Genomic DNA, 14,841 nt, shown 5'->3' with positions numbered 1-14,841 from the left:
TTACGCCAGTCTGATCCAGTTCTTCTGGTACTATTAAGCGTTTGGTGCGGTTTGTGAAGTTGACGATTGTGGTAATGTGGTGGTTGTCGAATATGTCGTTGACCGAGAGGTAGTAGTCCCGAAAGTATTGACCTCTTATTTGGGCAATAGCTGGGCACTGTCCAAGAAAGTGTGAGACAGTTTCCTCTCCGTCACCGCACATAGGACAAGCACTGGTGCTTGATTTGCGGATGGTGTGGAGGTGTTTGTTTAAGCCACAGTGGCCCGTGATTAGGTGGACTGCGGTTCTATAGTCTTGTCTATTGTTGATGAGTGACGTGTTTATATTATTGATTATTTTGGTGTGCTTTTGGCCAAGTGTTAGTTTGGTGTGTCTAGGACCATCCGTTAACCAGATATCCTGATTCAGTCTGTGGACTTTGTTGTTGATTTGTCGTTTGATGTAAGATTGAGGGATTGGGCATTTCAAAACGTGTTCGCTGGTCGTGCCAAGCTTGGCCAGCTCATCCGCTTTTTCATTTCCCCACAACCCAATATGGGCTGCGATCCATCGGATCTCTAGAGTGTTGTTCGATCCGAGTGCGTTAAGGGTGTCATAACAGTCTCTAGTAGTTCTGCTCCTCGTTGAAAGCGAGGAAATAGCTTGTATGGAGGAGAGACTATCAGACCATATAATGATGTGTGAATTGGTGTAGGATGAGAGATACTTGCAGGCTTCAATGATTGCAGTGAGCTCTGTCTGGTAGACAGTACAATAATCAGGGAGCTTGAATGATCTCTCTTCCAGGGTGGTGTTGTTGTTGTCAGTCGTGATGATGTACCCAGCCCCACTTCCGGAGTCTGATAGAGACCCGTCTGTGTAGCAGGTGATCGTTTCACTGGTAATGTTGTCGATGGTGTGTTGGAGTGCGGTTCTGTATTCAGTGTTGTTAGTTCCAGGAGTGGTGACGGTGAAGTTATCTTGTGAGTTATATAACTGGTGTCGTGTGTATTCTAAATATTATAGGTAAAATCCTAAACTAAACTCTAAACTCTATATTCAGATCTGATAAATACCTTGTAATATTCCCAGTGTAAGTTCGTTAAAAACAGCTCCAGATCCTTGCAACTTTTTTACATCTGTGTTATCTAATGAATAATATCTTATTACTAACAAAGAATGAGGAGAAATAAAATATGTAAAGAATATACTGCAAAAATCAAAACTGATAGCTTAGATAATAGATATCATAGTTTCGTGATATGGATAAATTAATACACTTCACTTCTAAACATCAGAAACATGAAAAATTAATGGATATTGTTTTAAATCTAAGAAAATCGGTTTCATTATATCTTAACATCTGATGTTGAGTTAAAATTTCTAATAGAACCAACCTATGAAGCAGTCCATATTAGCTGCTTTAATGTTTACCAAACGGGTTGCTCCTACACCATACTTCCGGCTCTTACACCAGCACCAGTTGACTTGTTTATAACCAATACTCCCTTTGTAAACGATCATGAAAGCTTCACACCTTGCCATATTTAGACACCTAGTAGGAAGAGAAGTCAAATTAGTGAGACTATAGGGGGGGGGGGGGCCAAAAGTAACATTACATACGTTGGCCCCAAAGTTACAGGTCCCAAATATGAAACACAGCGATGGCATAAGATCCAACCTATGTATAAACGTTACCCCTGTTTAGCACGTCAAGTTTATAAAATGCGAGTTGAAAGCATATCTGTCCGAATGCGGGCACCATCGGTTTCGGTAGGTTGCATATTTTTTAAAAAGTGAATAAAAATAATAGATAAAATATCAATATATATAAATTGAAAGTGAAAGCCTTGCTAGATGCACAATGCAGTATACTCATAGTCTATAAATTAATTATAAAAATTATCTATATACTTTATCAAAATTTAATTGAACGGACATTATTAGTTGGACGCTATATATAATAGGCCCAAGCGTTCATTTTAATGTCCGTTCTTCTAAATGTCCGTTCAAATTTTGGTGGTGCTAAGTAAGTACGTAAATTTATAAACATTACTTAGGTTCGCGTCTTCGGTCAAATAACGTCCAATAAGGTACCTGTTATAACAGTCCGCGATTCCAGAAGAGTACCCCTCGTGTATATCGTAACCTGCAAAGTCTGTATCCACGTGCATACACTGCCAGTCTAGGAGAGTTATCAGTAGTTATGATACAATAATATCTTGGCTGTTGACTGTTGAGAGCTACCCGCGATAATTCCCGACGCTTTAGCGGAGGGATCACGGGGCACGAAGCCTGTGTTACCTTAAGGACAATAAATTTGGTTCACAATACATATGGTTACAAAAATTTTGGTTACCATTTGTTAGTCTACAACTATTTTAGTCACATTTTTTGACTTTTCGAGACCATTTTCCATTCCATTTATTTGATTTTTCCATTGCTTAATAGCTAGATTCTTTCTATTTCGCACATATCATTACCACATATAGCATTAGCAGCGATTTTTAAGGCTAAATTCTAGAAGGGGTCGTTTTACATATTTACTTCAATGAGTTTTAAACTAAATGTATATACTGCCTGATGGGAAAAGGAAGTAAGAGAATGTGAAAGCATAAAACTAAAAGCGGTTGATTACACCTGTAATAGACAAAGTAGTTCAGCAGTAGGAACGGTGATGTCATTACATTAATCAATAATCATAATTAATGTAATTTTCTTGCTCTACTTAAATTTTAGCCAGCTTTTAAATTAGCCGCCGAAAAAATTTAGTCAAAATTAAGACTAAATTTATGGCACTGCGGTAGATGGTATTAATTATATGTTCTTTTTAAGGTATGTGATTTTGATACCATATAGTGTGTAATATATATGTTAGTGCAGTATGATATATTAATAATAATATAATAGTGCGCAACTATACAATTAAAATTATTTGTTTTGAAACTTCCCGCCAGCTGCAGCCAGTTTGAGGTGACTCGCAGTATGTCCTAATAATACGCTGGCAACCCTTGCGGGGAATTATCGGTTACCAGTGTTCACGACTTAATTTCAGGGATATAATTCCCGGAAAGAACTATAACATTAACAAGTATTTACCGGTAATTATTAGTAATAATAAGTATTTACTATACCGGTAGTTACTATTAGTTACCAGTATAGTAAACCAGTATTTACCAGTAGTTACCAACTTAGTTAACAGTAGTTACCAGACTTACCTGGGGACCCCAGGCTATTATGTTTAAATGAATAAAGATTCGGCGGAATGACAGGCTGAGCGCCGCCCAGTAATTACCAGACATATTTGATTTGACTCATATTTGGTATACTATTGTTTATTCCCATTATGGTAATCATGTAAATTTGCGGCCTGATATAAATATCGAAAAAGGAAAAGTAATTTTCTTGATTGACACATGATGCAAGTTGCAACAGCTTGGTCAAACACATTTTTCTTACTGTGCGGCGCTCAGCCTGTCATTCCACCGAATCTCTATGTTTATAAACATTATAGCCTGGGGTCCCCATGTAAAATTAAACATCTTTCATGATAAGATTGTTCAATTATGAACGTTTTAGTAGATTTTCTTCATAATCATAGATCCTATGTGCCTTGAAATTGGACAGTATTAGATAGTTGGATTGTTACCTAGCTTGCAAGTGTATTGTTCGCTTCTCTCACGTATAGTCATAGAGTGAGATGCTCGAAAAGAGCGTCGCGCATAAGGATAGGCACGTCGTGTAAAACTACTGTAATACTACCAGACTACCTTTTGTGAAACTACAACTACAAGTTAAATTTACCGGACTTAGCGTAGAGAGTGACCGGAAACGTTTCTCTCTGGAAAGTAGTCGAGTATCCCTCATTTGTAATATCCACTTGGTATTCGTAACTCTCACCCTCTTTTAGCGGTGATCTCAGTTTTGTTGTAAACTGAATTTAATATTGAGCGTGATTTGTTTGTAAAATTAGTTATCTAGGTTAATTTTGGAATAAAATTCATCAAATTTCACCATCGTATCATACGAATATTGTTTTTGTGTGTTTATGATCTTAAACCTTGGTTCTGTCGTTTCCGCAAATAATAGTGAGACCATCTGTAGCTACAGCTAGGTAGAAAGCTACTAAGTCAGCTTCAGTCATGAACTTTATCACTCCCTCTTTAGAACTGTTAAATTGGGCCCTAAAAATGTACACCATAAATTGTATAATCATAATCTTTGTACTGTCAATCAAAAATTTTAGTGCTTAAAAGTGACAATTCCAGTCGCAAGCCTGGGACCACTACTAGCATAGTCACAACATCTACAAAGCTGCCATGTAGCCTGACTGACAATTTTCTCGACTGACTGACAATGTTTCTTCTTTTTCCCCATTTAGAATACAAAGATTAGTACATTTTAGCTTATGATTAATATTATATTTTTACCTATAGTTTACCTAGATTTAGAACTCTAGAGAAGTATTAGAAGAAGAAGAGAAGTATTAGAAGTATTCGTTAAAAGGGCTAAATGCTTACCTGACGTTAAGTTGAGACCCTGTAACAAGACTGTCAATATTGGTTGTTTTAGCAACACTCAGCGTGTTTTGATCTTCTGTCCATGTTATCACTCCAGTTGCTGAAAAACAATTTATGAGTGGTCGCTCGAATAAATTCCTGACATGATGAATCATGAAAGGAGTCACCACTTATAAAGGAAGTACACATTCCAGAGACAAAATAGATAAAGTAAAGTTGAAAATACCTGATCCGAGGATGGCAGCTGTTGCAATGAACCATGATACAAAAATCCACATGTTCTTATGATAAATCAATATCAATTACTTTTAGCCATAACTTTCGCTGAATTAAAATATTACACGTTGTATGAAAACCGCATATTCTTATAGTTATAGTTATAGTTATGTAAAGAAAATCAGCTATAAACAATGGTCTCAAAAAATGTGAGTTGATACTTTAAAATTATCATATCTTGCATAGTATTAGTAAGGCAGTAAGCTATGATCTCAAAGGCGCGCAGATTGAACGTCAATAAGTATAACTAGGGGGTGTACGATAAAAATAAACTTGCTCGGATTTTAAAAATTTTTGTACCATTGTTTTCTAGAGACTGTTAGAATTTTCACAATACCACATTTGTCATACCTTTTTGGAAAGATCAGTGAGTTGTGCCATATTCAATGGTGCGCGGCTTTTGGAGCAAAATTAGCTGTAAAACATAAAAGTCGCGTAATTTGACCAAATTCGTTGATTTTTGTCGTATTATTCGGATATATCTTCGGTTCCTTGAATGACTATGAGATCATTCTGAAAATTAGCGGCGACCTTCCAAGTCCAACAGGGCTTTCAGAACTGTCCGAAAAATTTGGTGGATATCAGAGTTGATAGAGTGATCAAAATGGGGCAAAATACACTGCTTTTAGCTGTAAGTGTAACATAATGCATAATGTTTGATGGTTGGATATGCTTTAAATTTTTCGGACACTTTCCTTGTAAGTTTATAAGTATAAGTAAGCTTACCAATTTTTGTTGCAATCGGAGGTCGGGAAAGATACTCAATATCTATTTGTTTGAAGAAAATTGTGCTGGCCGAAATTCAAAATTAGCGCTAAAAAACCATCCTACAGTCGGCACGCGCGGCTCACTGTCGATTGCGCACTATATACCTTAATTAAGTAGTGCGCCATCGACAGTGAGCCGCGCGTGCCGACTGTAGGATGGTTTTTTAGCGCTAATTTCGGCCAGCACAATTTTTTTCAAACAAATAGATATTAAGTATCCTTCCCGACTTCCAATTGCAACAAAAATTGGTAAGCTTACTTATAGACTTACAAGGAACACTCCTGCGCGCAGTGTTGTGACCTCCCTTAATTCGTCGTATTTTACACATATTTGGACGTTGGCAATTTATTCCATCGATAACTTTAAAGTTTTAACATTTTTATATTAAATTATTTTTTAATTTAGTTCTAAAACGATTCAGCTTGCTTTCTGTAAAAATTTAATGTACTTTCGTAAAATAATTTTGATGTGGCAGCGATTTGAAAAGGAAATTAGTTAAAAATAATACAAAAAAATCGGACATTTTTTGATATTAAAACATGAATAACTTGGGCTGTGTTGACAGTAGAAAAATTTATTAACCTCTATCCGACAGCTTTAAAATTTTTCTACGCGCCGCGCAAATCCACGCGCGCATTTTAGCGTGTCAAAATCGTTTAAAACTAGAATTAGTTGATGAAGGAGCATAATGCAGATCATACGTTGTACGTGTGGCTTGAACATTATGATTTCGCGCCATTTCTTGTTTCTGCACTCGCTTTGAACTTTCATGGCTTTAACAGCAGTTATCGACTGACGACTTTGCTGTATTACATAGTGTACTTGGTACATAATTGATCAACGATAATAGGAGGAACCCCTGCAAGCTATAAAGGGCTCGTGTTACTTTAACATCACTTTTGAATTTCACGAAAGCAGATAAAAGGTAGGTTTTCGTTGAATCAAAGTAAGCTAATATCAATTAGAACGAGTATAATTGTGTTACTTTAATACATCGCTTGGTACTGTATTTTATAGTTAACTAACGACATTCTCGCTTTAAGTTATTTTATATAAAACACTTTTATCATTGTTGATTGTGACTTGTCCAATCATTGCACTAGTTTATTACAAAGATTATCAAAATCTTGCGGTAAAATTATTATACAAGCACCCATAAATGACAAAAGTCATTTAATTTCAACATTCCTCATTGCTTTTGTGATTTCCTGCAGCTCTTACTACTGGGCAGCTCTTACTACTGGGCAGGTCGCCCCGTGGTGGTTCATGGAGGCGTCTCAAAAAAAACTGACTGAACTATAATCTAAATATGATAAGTGCTTATTAACCTCTCTGCTTTAATTCAAACCTTTTATAGAATCTACATATGAACTTACAATGTTTTGCAGTTTTAGTGACGTTGCAGAAACTCCGGAATACTGTGGATTGGGAGGAGGAGAAAGTGATAATTCTGTTATATGGCCTGTTTCTAGGACACGATAAACTTCCTAATAAGGTATTTTTTTCAGGATACGATAAACTTCTTAATAAGGTATGATCTGTAGCTAGGACACGATTAACTTCCTAATACAGTATGTGTAGATGATAACCTCCCTTCCTCTTCTAGATCAGATGGCTAAGTTACGGTGCAAAGACGGGTAGCTTGAGACTACCCGTTGTTACCTATAATCTAACTCACTCTTTCCACATACGCGGCTAACCTGTTCCCGATCAATATTCAGGTAGTGGAGAACTTAGAGTTAGATTATTTATTCCGCTTTTTGATTTTCCCCAGTCTTCATGCTAGATTCCCGTTCATTTTAGAGCCTCATTTAATCAGTCGGCCTTACTAAAGAACCTCTCACCCTAATAAGAACACGTAACTTGAAGTCTGATCGACTACATAGCTTTCGCTACAGCACTAACACGTGCATTTACAGAGGAGCAAAAGTTTGCGGAGGCATCCTAGAACGGTACATATTTTAACATATCATGCACAGGTGCCATTCTGTTTGTTTGGTTCACAGCTATTTCCTACTCCTAGACTCCGTGTTCGGACTTTTGATTTCTGTACCAGTTTATCGTTAACTTAGAGTTAGATTATCTATTCCGCGTTTTGATTTTCCCCACTCTCCATGCTAGATTCCCGTTCATTTTAGAGCCTCATTTAATCAGTCGGCCTTACTAAAGAACCTCTCACCCTCTTAAGAACACGTAACTTTAAGTCTGATCAACTACATAGCTTTCGCTACAGCACTAACACGTGCATTTACAGAGGAGCAAAAGTTTGCGGAGGCATCCTAGAACGGTACATATTTTAATATATCATGCACGGGTGCCAATCTGTTTGTTAGGTTCACAGCTATTTCCTACTCCTAAACTCCGTGTTCGGACTTTTGATTTCTGTACCAGTTTATCATTAACTTAGAGTTAGATTATTTATTCCGCTTTTTGATTTTCCCCACTCTCCATGCTATTATTGCTAGATTCCCGTTCATTTCAGAGCCTCATTTAATCAGTCGGCCTTACTAAAGAACCTCTCACCCTAATAAGAACACGTAACTTGAAGTCTGATCAACTACATAGCCTTCGCTGGGGGGGGGGGTGTCACGTCCGTCTATGTCCGCTTGTCTCATAGAATCCAAAAAGGACAGGACATAGGCGGACATAGGCGGACATAGGCGGACATAGACGGACAATGGCGGACATAGGCGGACATAGACGGACATAGGCGGACATAGGCGGACATAGGCGGACATTAATGGACACCTAAATTGCTAAATAAAATTTTTGCTGTTATAGGGGATCATGTTTTTTGTCCGTTCGGTACCCTATATTTTCAAAACGGACAAAAAATAGAGCGGACAAAAACGGACAAAAATGGAACTAACATTTAGATGCTTCCTCCTCCTACTCTTCCTCCTCCTCCTCCTGGGTCTTCCTGATCTTCCTCAGTCCTCTTCCTCCTCCCCTCCTCAGTCCTCCTCCTACTCCTCCTCCTCGTCCTCAGTCCTCCTCATCAGTCCTCAACAGTCCTCCTCCTCCCCAGTCCTCCTCCTCCTCCTGAGTCCTCCTCCTGGGTCCTCCTCCTCTTCATCCTCCTCCTCTTCCTCCTGAGTCTTCAGTCCTCCTCAGTCCTCCTCCTCATCCTTCTCCTCAGTCCTCCATCCTCCTCCTCAGTCCTCCCCAGTCCCCCTCCTCCTCCTCCTATTCAGTCCTCCTCCTCCTCCTCCTCCTTCTCAGTTCTCCTCAGTCCTCCTCCTCCTCCTCCTCCTCTTCCCTCTCAGTCATCCTCCTCAGCCATCCTCCTCAGTCCTCCTCAGTCCTCCTCAGTCCTCCTCAGTCCTCCTCCTCCTGGGTCCTCCTCCTCCTCTTCATCCTCCTCCTCTTCCTCCTCGGTCCTCAGTCCTCCTCCTCCTGGGTCCTCCTCCTCATCCTTCTCATCAGTCCTCCTCCTCCCCAGTCCTCTCCCAGTCCCCCTCCTTCTCCTCCTCCTATTCAGTCCTCCTCCTCCTCCTCCTCCTCAGTTCTCCTCAGTCCTCCTTCTCATTTCTCCTAAGTCCTCCTCCTGAGTCCTCCTCCTGAGTCCTCCTCCTCTTCCTTCTGAGTCCTCCTCCTGAGTCCTCCTCCTCCTCCCTCTCAGTCATCCTCCTCAGTCATCCTCCTCAGCCATCCTCCCCAGCCATCCTCCTCAGCCATCCTCAGTACTCCTCAGTCCTCCTCCTTCTCAGTCATCGTCAGTCCTCCTCCTCAGTCCTCCTCCTCCTCCTGGGTCCTCCTCCTCCTCCTCCTCCTGGGTCCTCCTGGGTCTTCCTGATCCTCCCCAGTCCTCTTTCTCCTCCCCTCCTCAGTCCTCCTCCTACTCTTCCTCCTCGTCCTCAGTCCTCCTCATCAGTCCTCAACAGTTCTCCTCCTCCCCAGTCCTCCTCCTCCTCCTGGGGCCTTTTCCTGGGTCCTCTCTTGGGTCCTCCTCCTCCTGGGTCCTCCTCCTCCTGGGTCCTCCTTCTCCTCCTCAGTCCTTTTCCTCCTCTTCCTCCTCTTCCTCCTCCTCCTCCCTCTCAGTCATCCTCCTCAGCCATCCTCCTCAGCCATCCTCCTCAGTCCTCCTCCTTCTCAGTCCTCCTCCTGAGTCCTCCTCCTGAGTCCTCCTCCTCCTCCTGGGTCCTCCTCCTCCTCCTCCTCCTGGGTCCTCCTGGGTCTTCCTGATCCTCCCCAGTCCTCTTCCTCCTCCCCTCCTCAGTCCTCCTCCTACTCTTCCTCCTCGTCCTCAGTCCTCCTCATCAGTCCTCAACAGTTCTCCTCCTCCCCAGTCCTCCTCCTCCTCCTGGGGCCTTTTCCTGGGTCCTCTCTTGGGTCCTCCTCCTCCTGGGTCCTCCTCCTCCTGGGTCCTCCTTCTTCTCCTCAGTCCTTTTCCTCCTCCTCCTCAGTCCTCTTCCTCCTCTTCCCCCTCCTCCTCCCTCTCAGTCATCCTCCTCAGCCATCTTCCTCAGCCATCCTCCTCAGTCCTCCTCCTTCTCAGTCCTCCTCAGTCCTCCTCCTGAGTCCTCCTCCTCCTCAGTCATCCTCCTCAGTTCTCCTCCTCCTCCTCCTAGGTCCTCCTTCTGGGTCCTCCTCCTCCTCCTCCTCCTGGGTCTTCCTGATCCTTCTCCTCCCTCTCAGTCATCCTCCTCAGTCATCCTCCTCAGTCATCCTCCTCAGCCATCCTCCTCAGCCATCCTTCTCAGCCCTCCTCCTCAGTACTCTTCAGTACTCTTCAGTACTCTTCAGTCCTTAAAATGTTTGTCCGCTAATGTCCACCAATGTCCGCTAATGTCCACCAATGTCCATCCAAGTCCGCCAATGTCCGTCCGGGTCCGCCAATGTCCGTCCGAGTCCGCCAATGTCCGTCCGAGTCCGCCAATGTCCGTCCGAGTCCGCCAATGTCCGTCCGTGTCCGCCAATGTCCCAAAAAACACGTCCGTTGTCTCATAGAATCCAAAAAGGACAGGACATAGGCGGACATAGACGGACATGACACCCCCTCCTTCGCTACAGCACTAACACGTGCATTTACAGAGGAGCAAAAGTTTGCGGAGGCATCCTAGAACGGTACATATTTTAACATATCATGCACGGGTGCCATTCTGTTTGTTTACAGTTTGGTTCACAGTTATTTCCTACTCCTAGACTTTTGATTTCTGTACCAGTTTATCATTAACTTAGAGTTAGATTATTATTCCGCGTTTTGATTTTCCCCACTCTCCATGCTATTATTGCTAGATTCCTGTTCATTTCAGAGCCTCATTTAATCAGTCGGCCTTACTAAAGAACCTATCACCCTAATAAGAACACGTAACTTTAAGTCTGATCAACTACATAGCTTTCGCATACCGTTTCGTATCACGTATTTATCATCTCTCCTTCTTCAGAGACTGGCTTTATTTCAACATACCGTATCGTATCACGTTTTTATCGTCTCTCCTTCTTCAGAGACAGGCTTTATTTCAACATACCGTATCGTATCACGTTTTTATCGTCTCTCCTTCTTCAGAGACAGGCTTTCTTTCAGCATGGTTACCCAGAGACTTGATGGTATCAGGGTTCTCGATGTTCTGAGTAATGAATTTAGTTTTTCCCTTCATTCATTCTAAGTCCCACTGTGGCAGCAACCCTTTCTATCTCTTGCATCAGCGTCTCTGTCTCCTTTTCAGTATCTGCTATCAGAGCAATGTCATCCACAAAACCAGTGACCGATATCTTCTCCACCTTGACTCTCCTACTCCTATAAGGCTTAATGGTAAATCCTATTTCAGGGTGCTTGCTTAAGGCTTGTCTCATGCAATAGTCTAGGGCTATTATCTTATTATAATGAACAGGTACGGTATGGTGCTAACATCTGCAAGATCTTAACGAGAGAGTGGCGTGACACACCCTCTGTAATCAATAAAATTTTGCGAAACTTTCAGAAATACTAAGTTTGACCCAGATTTAAAGGTCGCTAGACTGAATGTAATATTTCAGTTAACAACTCTACCTCGATTCGATGCAGTGCACAGTGGGAAAGGTTGAAGTTGACGTTCAAGCAGTCACCCTGCCGAACAAGAAATCTTTCAGGCCAAGAGGCTAGGTGACTAGAAACTCAATCACTATATCCGTGAAACTTGTCGGGAGCACTGTTATGTGAGTTATTTTACCTTCTAAATTCCAATGAGCATGAAAATTACCCAGGTTCATGGAATGCACGAAAATGAACAAAAATTAATATTCTCCTAAAACTAAAAGTGCTCAGAACGGTTTAAAACTGGCCGGAAAGCGTTTAGATTGGTCCTAGGACCACTCAAACCAAGTTTGGGCATCACTGCATGTCTACAACCGATGTAACCAATGTTCCAAAATGTTCCAATTTTGTCCCAATAACTCGTTCACCAGCCTACCTCCGTTCACCAGCATGCGCTGTGACCACCATGGTCACGGCGCAAGATGCGCGCATTTTAAAAATAAAATGGCGGGAACACATTTTCATTGCCATTGTACATTATAGTACATAGTGGATAGTGGAGTGTGTGGTCTGATACTTGATAGTAGACAGAGGTTATATTTGAAACATTCCCGGTGCCTTCAACTGTTCTTTACTGTGCATGCACTGACTATTTGATTGCTTAAACGAATAGGCGAGCCTTCAAAAACATTAGTTTCAATGTTTTCATAGTTTTATGATGCAAATATAATTTTTCCATTTACATAACTGATAATACCCCCAATATCTTTTCAGTTGTGGAGGTCGGACCGAAACTGTAATCAGACACTAAACATTGACGAGGACCAATTACTCTACTCTTTATATGATTAATAAAGATCGCTGATTGCTTTTACTAATGTATAATGTTAAAATGAAAGAGAAACTATCGAGACGAAAGAGAAAAATGCACTCATTTATTTATAGTTTTATGTCTTAACAATGATATTCGAAAGCTAATTTTAAAAACTGGCTCTGAATCCTTGCTAAATGATTTGGGAAGGTGCAAGGGCTTAATATGCCTGTAGACATCATTTTCAGTGGGTTTTATGAAGTTTATGATTAGAGTATATTTTGGGACTGAAATAAGCGCAAGACCTTCGACGTTTCTATTCCTACTGTTTTTTTAATTTAGCAAATATACAAACAAATTTTATACTGTCGTAAAGATAAAATATTTAGTTATCGGATAGAGACTTGAAAATTAAGTATTACAATAACCAAGCTAAAATATTCAATGTTAAACTCAAAAATTTTCACGCGTCTATGAAGAAATATTTAGTTCTGCGCGTAGTTTTTTGGTCACATCTACGGCAAATTTTCGCCAATTTTGTTCATAGTTTCAAAATGTTATTTAGTAGACAAATTACTTTCGGACTACATCCATATTGTTTATTTAAGTCTAAAAGAAACAACATTTATTTGACTTCAAAATTGTTCAATCTGAATACGAGCTAATTACGACGAAGGGAGGTCACAACACTGCGCGCAGGAGTGAGGAAAGTGTCCGAAAAATTTAAAGCATATCCAACCTTCAGACATTATGTTACAACTAAAAGCAGCGTATTTTGCCCCATTTTGATCACTATATCAACTCCGATATCCACCAAATTTTTCGGACAGTTGTGAAAGCTCTATTGGAAGGTCGTCGCCAATTTCCAGAATGATCTCATTTAAAGAACTGAAGATAAATAAATCCGAATAACACGACAAAAATGGTCAAATTTGGACGAATTTGGTCAAATTACGCAACTTTTACAGCTACTTTTGCTCCAAAAGCCGCGCACCATCAAATATGGCACCTAGGCGAAACTCACTGATCTTTCCAAAAAGGTATGACAAATTTGGTATTGTGAAAATTCTCACAGTCTCTAGAAAACAGTTGACCATTGTTAATGATCTGGCCCGGCGCGCGCGCGCTACTTCGTAGCTCGTGCCGTCGGGCCATTTCGAGAAGAAAGCGGCGCGCGCTACTTCGAAGAAATTTAGACGAGTAACATCCGTCAAGAAAACAGTGGTACAAAAATTTTTAAAATCCGAGTAAGTTTATTCTTATCGTGCACCCCCTACCTTAATATAATAATATAACCTAGTATAACCACGAGGTAACACTAACTATAGTAATCGTACGAAAAAGCGTAACAGTTCATTAAATAACAGGAAGGGCTGTTTAACTTTAACTTTAAGTTTAAGACGGAGCGGGAGACCCTGGAGCCGGAGGGGCGTCATTTTAGGGGGCGCCAAATCGTCGTTTGAATGTGGGACAATTTGTGGGACAAATCACATCTTGGTAATACTTTTAAGTTACTTACCTTGGCTCCTACTCCTAGGGCTAGGTTCCTCTTTTTGAAAGGACAAGAGATTCAGTGTTATAAAATCAAACTTGGATTCGTAGAACAATTGAAAAATCAGAAAATAACCAATGAATTTCCCGACATTTTAATATTAATATCAGGTCTTTTTTGATTCAGTGGCCCAAATTCCAGTGGGTTACAAGAATAACAAGACTTAGTATGCTCAAGTCAAGGAAAACTGGGAGTTTTTACATATCATGCAGTATAGGTAATTCTCTATTCCTAAACTGAGCGTTTTTGAGTATATAATGTGTATGTTACCTGAATGCCTTCGGTCGAATCTATGGTATTCGGCCAAGTAATCTTAATGTGAGGTCTTAGGATTTCAGTTATAATGTTCTAGTATTAATGCCCCAGACAAGATCTCGAGGCAGCTGAAATAATAGGAAATGAGCTAAATGAAACTGCAGCCAACAGATCTCAATCCAGGGATTACATGATACCAATATCCAGCGAAATCAATTATAATCAATATCATGAAGTGAGGGTACTGGTCAGTGGTTGGGCTGCGGGCAACAATTTGGCCCGAACCCAATGCCAAATTATTTTAGGTCCGGTATTCTTGGTATCATGGTTTTATGGTATGACATTTTTCTTTCGCCAACCCTTGTCCTTGACATTTTTCTTTCTACGGCACAAGAGTCGTGAATCAAGAAAAAATTGTCGTATAATAAGAACTGAGTAGAAATTGCAAAGACCGATTCATAAGACCGTGCATCTAAAAAATCAGGCTCGCTAGATGTATCGCATTGGAAGCATTCCAGCACGATAATTAACCAAATATCGAAAGCTAATTAATCAGCAGTTAATATTGGTTAATATTCGGAGCCGAAAAGTTTTAAAAGTAAGCTGTTCAGATGAAAATCATTATATTCGCTCATAGGCTCCGAAATTTTGAATTTCGACATTGAATTTGCGGCAAGATGTAACTACTCGAAACCGAAACAAAAACAATTCTAAGACAAATGA

The 14,841-nt window shown here is 40.5% G+C and overlaps 1 long non-coding RNA gene across 1 annotated transcript; it reads left to right on the top strand.

The window, feature by feature from the left end:
• Window positions 1–5,977: 5,977 nt before the first annotated feature.
• Window positions 5,978–12,407, top strand: LOC134819767 (uncharacterized). Its single transcript, XR_010160802.1, has 4 exons — window positions 5,978–6,469; window positions 6,933–7,039; window positions 11,524–11,682; window positions 12,275–12,407. It is a non-coding gene; the product is annotated as an uncharacterized LOC134819767 (long non-coding RNA).
• Window positions 12,408–14,841: the final 2,434 nt, after the last annotated feature.

The sequence above is a fragment of the Bolinopsis microptera genome, chromosome 8 (genome assembly GCF_026151205.1).
Source record: "Bolinopsis microptera isolate Bmic1 chromosome 8, MBARI_Bmic_1.0, whole genome shotgun sequence".
Taxonomy (NCBI): domain Eukaryota; kingdom Metazoa; phylum Ctenophora; class Tentaculata; order Lobata; family Bolinopsidae; genus Bolinopsis; species Bolinopsis microptera.
Note: the sequence above shows the minus strand (reverse complement) of the source record. Positions and strands in the feature narration are given on the sequence as shown.